Genomic DNA, 9,345 nt, shown 5'->3' with positions numbered 1-9,345 from the left:
ACATCCATACATGACCACAGGAAAAACCATAGCCTTGACTAGATTGACTTTTGTTGGTAAAGTAATATCTCTGCTTTTGAATACGCTATCTAGGTTGGTCATAACTTTCTTTCCAAGGAGTAAGCGTCTTTTAATTTCATGGCTGTAGTCACCATCTGCAGTGATTTTGGAGCCCCCCAAAATAAAGTCTAACACTGTTTCCACTGTTTCCCCATCTATTTGCCATGAAATGATGGGACTAGATGCCATGATCTTCATTTTCTGAATGTTGAGCTTTAAGCCAATGTTTTCACTCTCCTCTTTCACTTTCATCAAGAGGCTTTTTACTTCCTCTTCAATTTATGCCATAATGGTGGTGTCATCTGCATATCTGAGGTTATTGATATTTCCTCCCGGCAATCTTGATTCCAGCTTGTGCTTCTTCCAGCCCAGCATTTCTCATGATTTACTCTGCATATAAGTTAAATAAGCAGGGTGACAATATACAGCCTTGACATACTCCTTTTCCTATTTGGAACCAGTCTGTTGTTCCATGTCCAGTTCTGTTGCTTCCTGACTTGCACATAGCTTTCTTAAGAGGCAGGTCAGGTGGTCTGGTATTCCCATCTCTTTCAGAATTTTCCACAGTTTATTGTGATCCACACAGTCAAAGGCTCTTGCATAGTCAATAAAGCAGAAATAGATGTTTTTCTGGAACTCTCTCACTTTTTCTATGATCCAGCGGATGTTGGCAATTTGATCTCTGGTTCCTCTGCCTTTTCTAAAACCGGCTTGAACATCTGGAAGTTCAAGGTTCTCATATTGCTGAAGCCTGGGTTGGAGAATTTTGGGCATTACTTTACTAGCGTGTGGGATGAGTACAATTGTGCGGTAGTTTGAGCATTCTTTGGCATTGCCTTTCTTTGGGATTGGAATGAAAACTGACCTTTTCCAGTCCTGTGGCCACTGCTGAGTTTTCCAAATGTGCTGGCATATTGAGTGCAACACTTTCATAGCATCATCTTTCAGGATTTGAAACAGCTCAACTGGAATTCCATCACCTCCACTAGCTTTGTTCATAGTGCTGCTTCCTAAGGCCCACTTGACTTCACATTCTAGGATGTCTGGCTCTAGGTGAATGATCACACCATCATGATTATCTTGGTCATGAAGATCTTTTTGTACAGTTCTTCTGTGTATTCTTGCCACCTCTCCTTAATATCTTCTGCTTCTGTTAGGTCCATACCATTTCTGTCCTTTATCGAGCCCAGCTTTGCATGAAATGTTCCCTTGGTATCTCTGATTCTCTTGAAGAGATCTCTAGTTTTCCCATTCTTATGTCTTCCTCTATTTCTTTGCATTGATCACTGAGGAAGGGTTTCTTATCTCTCCTTGCTATTCTCTGGAACTGTGCATTCAGATGCTTATGCCTTTTCTTTTGTCCTTTGCTTTTCACTTCTCTTCTCACTTCTCTTCTTTTCATAGCTATTTGTAAGGCCTCCCCAGACAACCATTTTGCTTTTTGCATTTCTTTTCCATGGGGTAGGTCTTGACCCCTGTCTCCTGTACAGTGTCACAAACCTCCATCCATAGTTCATCAGGCACTCTATCTATCAGATCTAATCCCTTAAATCTCTTTCTCACTTCCACTGTATAGTCATAAGGGATTTGATTTAGGTCATACTTGAATGGTCTAGTGGTTTTCCCTACTTTCTTCAATTTAAGTCTGAATTTGGTAATAAGAAGTTCATGATCTGAGCCACAGTCAGCTCCTGGTCTTGTTTTGGCTGACTGTATAGAGCTTCTCCATCTGTAGCTCCAAAGAATGTAATCAACCTGATTTCGGTGTTGACCATCTGGTGATGTCCATGTGTAGAGTCTTCTCTTTTGTTGTTGGAAGAGGGTGTATGCTATGACCAGTGCATTTTCTTGACAAAACTCTATTAGTCTTTGCCCTGCTTCATTCCATATTCCAAGGCCAAAGTTGCCTGTTACTCCAGGTGTTTCTTGACTTCCTACTTTTGCATTCCAGTCCCCTATAATGAAAAGGACATCTTTTTGGGGTGTTAGTTCTGAAAGGTCTTGTAGGTCTTCATAGAATAGTTCAGCTTCTTCAGCATTACTGGTTGGGGCATAGCCTTGGATTACCATAATATTAAATGGTTTGCCTTGGTAATGAACAGAGATCATTCTGTCATTTTTGGGATTGCTTTCAAGTACTGCATTTTGGACTCTTTTGTTGACTACAATGGCTACTCCATTTCTTCTCAGGGATTCCTGCCCACAGTAGTAGATATAATGGTCATCTGAGTTAAATTCACCCATTCCAGTCCATTTTAGTTCGCTGGCTCCTAGAATGTCGATGTTCACTCTTGCCATCTCCTGTTTGATCACTTCTAATTTGCCTTGATTCATGGGCCTAACACTACCAGGTTCTTATGTGATATTGTTCTTTACAGCATTAGACCTTGCTTCTATCACCAGTCACATCCACAACTGGGTATTGTTTTTGCCTTGGCTCCATCCCTTCATTCTTTATGGAGTCATTTTTCCACTGATATCCAGTAATATATTGGGCACTTACCAACCTGAGGAGTTCCTCTTTCAGTAATCTATCATTTTGCCTTAGTTTTAAAAACAAAACTAAAATTACATTTAATTGCCCTGACCTCTATTTATGTACCTTTCTCATTACACTATAGAGAACAGAAGTGCAAAATTAAAAGAAGATGAATTTTTTTATCTGATATTTTTTAGCTTTTTTAGACTTAACTAAAGGGTTTCAAACTGTGTCATTAAAAGAAAACATGAGGCTTTTTGTCCAAAATATTTGGGATTCCATTCTGATGTAATTCTTGATAAATGAATAGCACATTTTAGATACTTTGACCATGATTGTCTAACAGTAAATGCTTTTTTCTTTTATTAAGAATAACTATTCAAACACTGCAGAGTACTAACAAATTTGAATGAAAATATATGCTGTGTTTGTTCTTCATTGTTATGGTATACTATTCTTACTTAATCACCACAATAAAAGAGCTTGAGGTTTAAATGGTCAGAAAATGAGTTAATTTTACAGTTTACTTCAATCAGGAGAATATTCTTTGCCTTGTATTAATATTAGGTACAATGTAACAATACAAACATTCATCAAAATCTGGAGATAATTATCCAGTACCATCCTAACACATTTCAACGTAAAAAATTATGACTTTGTGTTTGAAAACTTTAAAATTATAAAAAGGCTGAAACTTTATGAGAGAGAAGAATTATCTTACTTATAATCATTCAAAAATTCACTTTAGAAAAATAAAATAATTTATTTGTGTTTAACTGAGCCTAAATTTTAATAATAATAAAATATGTAAAGGAGAAAACACTGCTTTAACAGAAGGCATGTTTATGCATACAGATATAAAACAGGCTACAATAAGTGTTACTTTCAGTACTTGGAGAAAATAAACAGAAAATCAAGTCACATATATAGGTGAAAGACAAACCTCCTGGGATAAAGAGAATTCTCAAAGGAATTAACAGCATACAAATTCCAACTTGTGATATATTTCAGGCTTTTTCTTAGTCATATTTCTTTGTGGTGTATATCTTACAGTTTTATTTTATTTTAAAGAATTGCCTAATGAACTGTTTCATCATTTCCTTCACCTCTGCCTCTTTATTTCTTATCATTTGGCACTATTATTCATTTCAGCTTGCTATTTTTATTGTAATTTTTGTTTTCTAAAACACAAAACATCTATCTTTGAGTTTAGAGCATATGTAATATATCAAAACCTAAAACAGCTATGGACATCTGATTGGTGTCAGGTGGGAAGTAGTCATGGATGGATGTTAGAGTTGAACCATGAAGAAAGTTGAGCACCAAAGAATTGATGCTTTTGTAAAGTGTGGAGAAGACTCTTGAGAGTCGCTTGGACTGAAAGGAGATCAAACCAGTCCATCCTAAATGAAATCCATCCTGAATATTCATTGGAAGGACTGATGCTGAAACTGAAGCTCCAACAGTTTGGCCACTTGATGCCAAGAACCAACTTATTGGAAAAGACCCTGATGCTGGGAAAGACTAAAGGTAGGAGGAGAAGGGGACAACAGAGAATGAAATGGATGGATGGCATCACCAACTCAATGGACTTGAGTTTGAGCAGGACCCAGGAGATGGTGATGGACAGAGAAGCCTGGCATGCTACAGTCCATGAGGTCGCAGAGTCTGACAGGACTCAGCCTCTGAACTGAACTGGCAAGTTAGGCATAAGCAAGGAGGAGTGGCCTAGTCAAAAAGGATACAAGTTGATCTTTAAACCCCAACCCATAATTACACCAGTGCAGCCCAGGAGAGTGCATAGATATGCTAAAAATTAGCCACAGAGACTTTTCTAACTCCCTGTAAGGGCCCTAGGCACATAGTGAAAACAAACTAACCACAGGGGCTTTTCCAACTCCAGTACTTGTGCCCTTGAGCCCCTGATGCACAGCTGTGTCCTCAAGTGACCATAGGCATTTAGGAGTGCAATAAAGATTTATAAATATTCTGTACATAACTTACACATGATTATAAAAGACTGAAATAAGGGAAAGACATGCAACAGAGCCTGCTGCCATGTAACTTGCAACTGTCAATCAAAATTATCTGTCCACACCCAGCTAGATGAATATGTGATAACCCTGTCTTGATATACCTATTTGAATGCAGAGTCCCAAACAAAAGCAAGGAGAGATAAGAAACCCTTCCTCAGTGATCAGTGCAAAGAAACAGAGGAAAAAAATAGAATGGAAAGACTAGGGATCTCTTCAAGAAAATTAGAGATAGCAAGGAAACATTTCTTGCAAAGATGGGCTCAATAAAGGACAGAAATGGTATTTTTCTGTCTTAAAAGGACTTAACAGAAGCAGAAGATATTAGGAAGAAGTGGCAAGAATACACAGGAGAACTATACAAAAAAGATCTTCATGACCCAGATAATCATGATGGTGTGATCACTCACCTAGAGTTAGACATCCTGGAATGCAAAGTCAAGTGGGCCTTAGGAAGCATCACTATGAACAAAGCTAGTGGAGGTGAATCTATTTCAAACCCTAAAAGATGATGCAGTGAAAGTGCTTCACTCAATATGCCAGCAAATTTGGAAAACTCAGCAGTGGCCACAGGACTGGAAAAGGTCAGTTTTCATTCCAATCCCAAAGAAAGGCAATGCCAAAGAATGCTCAAACTACCACACAATTGCACTCAATTTGCACGCTAACAAAGTAATGCTCAAAATTCTCCCAGCCAGGCTTCAACAGTATATGAACCGTGAACTTACATATTTTCAAGCTGGTTTTAGAAAAGGCAGAGGAACCAGAGATCAACTTGCAAACATCTGCTGGATCATGAAAAAAGCAAGAGAGCTCCATAAAAACATCTATTTCTGCTTTATTGACTATGCCAAAGCCTTTGACTGTGTGGATCACAACAACTGTGGAAAATTCTTAAATAGATGGGAATTACCAGACCACCTGACGTGAGAAATCTGTATGCAGGTCAAGAAGAAACATTTAGAACTGGACATGGAACAACAGACTGGTTCCAAATAAGAAAAGTAGTATGTCAAGGCTGTACACTGTCATCGTGATTATTTAGCTTATATGCAGAGTACATCATGAGAAACGCTGGACTGGATGAAACAAAAGCTGGAATCAAGATTGACAGGAGAAATATCAATAACTTCAGATATGCAGATGACACCACCCTTATGGCAGAAAGCAAAGAACTAAAGAGCCTCTTGATGAAGGTGAAAGTGGAGAGTGAAAAGTTGGCCTAAAACTCATCATTCAGAAAACTAAGATCATGTCATCTGGTCCCATCACTTCATGGCAAATAGACGCGGAAACAGTGGAAACAGTGGCTGGCTTTATTTTTCTGGGCTCCAAAATCACTGCAGATGTGACTGCAGCCAGGAAATTAAAAGACGGTTGCTCCTTTTAAGAAAAGTTATGACCAACCTAGACAGCATATTAAAAAGCAGAGACATTATTTTGCCAACAAAGGCCCATTTAGTCAAGGCTATGGTTTTTCCAGTGGTCATGTATGGATGTGAGAGCTGGACTATGAAGAAAGCTGAGCGCTGAAGAATTGAGGCTTTGAACTGTGGTGTTGGAAAGACTCTTGAGAGTCCCTTGGACTGCAAGGAGATACAACTAGTCCATCCTAGAAGAAATCAGTCCTGAATATTCATTTGAAGATGAAACTCCAATACTTTGGCCATCTAATGCAAACAACTGACTCATTTGAAAAGACCCTGATGCTGCAAAAGATTGAAGGTGGGAGGAGAAGGGGACTACAGAGGTTGAGATGGTGGATGACATAGCCTACTCAATGGACATGAGCTTCAGTAAGCTCCAGGAGTTGGTGATGGACAGGGAGGCCTGGCGTGTTGCAGTCTATGGTGGTGCAAAGAGTCAGATATGGCTGAGCAATTAAACTGACTGAACGGACTTACTGTCTTGAAAACTCTTGTGCCTCAGTTTCTTTACCAGTGCTCCTCTTGGTTTGGCCCACCTCTGCTTTGAGTTATTTCTTTCTGCTCTTTCTGTTCTTTCTTCAGTAAACTTGTTTTTGCCATGGGTAAGACTTAAGAAATGGAGTAGCCATCATGGTCAACAAAAGAGTCCGAAATGCAGTACTTGGATGCAATCTCAAAAATGACAGAATGATCTCTGTTCTTTTCCAAGGCAAACCATTCAATATCATGGTAATCCAAGTCTATGCCCCAACCAGGAATGCTGAAGAAGCTGAAGTTGAATGGTTCTATGAAGATCTACGAGACCTATTAGAACTAACACCCAAAAAAGATGTCCTTTTCATTATAGGGGACTGGAATGCAAAAGTAGGAAGTCAAGAAACATCTGGAGTAACAGGCAAATTTGGCCTTGGAATACAGAATGAAGCAGGGCAAAGACTAATAGAGTTTTGTCAAGAAAATGCACTGGTCATAGCAAACACTCGCTCCCAACAACACAAGAGAAGACTCTATACATGGACATCACCAGATGGTCAACACTGAAATCAGATTGATTATATTCTTTACAGCCAAAGATGGAGAAGCTCCATACAGTCAGGAAAAACAAGACCAGGAGCTGACTGTGGCTCAGATCATGAACTCCTTATTGCCACATTTAGACTTAAATTGAAAAAAGTACAGAAAACCACTAGACCATTCGGGTATGACCTAAATCAAATCTCCTATGACTATACAGTGGAAGTGAGAAATAGATTTAAGGGACTAGATCTGATAGATAGAGTGCCTGATGAACTATGGTTGGAGGTTTGTGACATTGTATAGGAAATGGGGATCAAGACCATCCCCACGGAAAAGAAATGCAAAAAAGCAAAATAGCTGTCTGAGGAGGCCTTACAAATAGCTGTGAAAAGAAGAGAAGTGAAAAGCAAAGGAGAAAAGGAAAGCACCTGAATGCAGAGTTCCAAAGAATAGCAAGAAGGGATAAGAAAGCCATCCTCAGCGATCAATGCAAAGAAATAGAGGAAAACAACAGAATAGGAAAGACTAAAGATCTCTTCAAGAAAATTAGAGATAACAAGGGAACATTGCATGCAAAGATGGGCTCAATAAAGGACAGAAATGGTATGAACCTAACAGAAGCAGAAGATATTAAGAAGAGATGGCAAGAATACACAGAAGAACTGTACAAAAAAGATCTTCATGACCCAGATAATCACGATGATGTGATCACTCACCTAGTGCCGGGGTCCAGCCCCGGCTGATCCAGGGTATTCAAAGCAGGGACGGTGTTGGCGACCTATTTATTTAAATATTTTATCAAAGATATAAAGAGTAATAGGATGAGGATAGCTCAGTAGGAAAATTCAGTAGAGAAAAGAGGCTGAGTAGCTTGGTTTATGCGGGAGACCAATAAAACTTCAAGACAAGAAGTTTGCACCACTTACATAGGCCGCAGGCGTCCTTCTGTTCTCCTGAAGGAGAGGAGACACTGAGGCCTCCCCGGTCAGATCTTAGAAGCCCAGGCATAATTAGTAAGCATGGTGGGTTCCGCGCTCCAGATGGAGACTCAGCCAGAGTGAGAGAGAGAGCGACATGGGGAGACCAGTATTTCGAGAAACTGATCCCAATTCTTTACTTTCCATGGTCTACTTTTATACACTGAGATGTTATGCAAAAGTCAGGCGGGGTCAGCAGTCCTGACTTTTATCAAAGTCAGGTGCTTCATACAAATGTATACAGAGGTCTTAGGGGTGTTACATCATCTTCTGGCCAGGGGGGCCTGCTGACAATTTATGACCCTCTCCTTGTGACAGCGGTCAGTCAACCAGGACACTTATTTCTCCAGGGGTGATTATTCTCAAAACAGACGCCACCCAAATAAAGTTACATTCCTACAGGGTGAGAGTATAGTGGGTTTTAGTTAAGAAAGAATTTACTTAGCCTAAGGTCTAACGTGATTAATATCAAAGGTTAATACTAATTTCTTCTATATATTCATTAATGTGTGTAAGGGCAGGGGATATGGAGACTTAGCAACAAACATTGGCTCAACAAATGAAAAACCCTTCACCAATACAATTTCTAATCAGCCCATTATACTTATACTAATAGTTTTCTAACTTTTCTAAGGAACCTGTTTTTAGAAGGTTTAAAGCATCTTGTGCCTCTCACAGTTGGGAGGCTGTGAGCGATCACATGTGGCCGGACAAGCCTGTCAGGCAGGCCAGAGAACCTTCAGAGGAGTTTGTAGGTTAAAACACTCTTATCACGCCCAGGAATTATTATTAACTGGAGCTCTAAGTTAACTCCTTCTCTGAAAGAGGTGGTGGGGGACAGCCCCCTGTAAAGTCAGAGGTGTAGGTGAGCACAAAGTAATAAAGTAGGCAGGCTCTGGTTATGGGGGTAGATGCTCAAGGGTTTCCAGGGGGACTCCTGAGGCTTGATCCCGCCTTTGCGTATGTCGAGCCTCCTTCCTCATGACCTTTGCCACGGGCAGAGTACCTCATTCTGGCCCCCAACAACCTAGAGCCAGACATCCTGGAATGTGAAGTCAAGTGGGCCTTAGAAAGCAGCACTATGAACAAAGCTAGTGGAGGTGATGGAATTCCAGTTGAGCTATTTCAAATCCTGAAAGATGATGCTGTGAAAGTGCTGCACTCAATATGCCAGCACATTTGGAAAACTCAGCAGTGGCCACAGGACTGGAAAAGGTCAGTTTTCATTCCAATCCCAAAGAAAGGCCATGCCAAAGAATGCTCAAACTACCACACAATTGTACTCATCTCACATGCTAGTAAAGTAATGCTCAAAATTCTCCAAGCCCTTCAACAATACATGAACCGTGAAC

General features: G+C 40.0%; 1 pseudogene; it reads right to left on the bottom strand.

Moving 5' to 3' along the window:
• Window positions 1–1,668: 1,668 nt before the first annotated feature.
• LOC138990243 (craniofacial development protein 2-like) lies at window positions 1,669–2,503 on the bottom strand (annotated as a pseudogene).
• Window positions 2,504–9,345: the final 6,842 nt, after the last annotated feature.

The sequence above is a fragment of the Bos mutus genome, chromosome 12, assembly GCF_027580195.1.
Source record: "Bos mutus isolate GX-2022 chromosome 12, NWIPB_WYAK_1.1, whole genome shotgun sequence".
Taxonomy (NCBI): Eukaryota; Metazoa; Chordata; class Mammalia; order Artiodactyla; family Bovidae; genus Bos; species Bos mutus.
The sequence above is the reverse complement of the archived record's forward strand: the minus strand, read 5'-3'. Positions and strand labels throughout refer to the sequence as shown.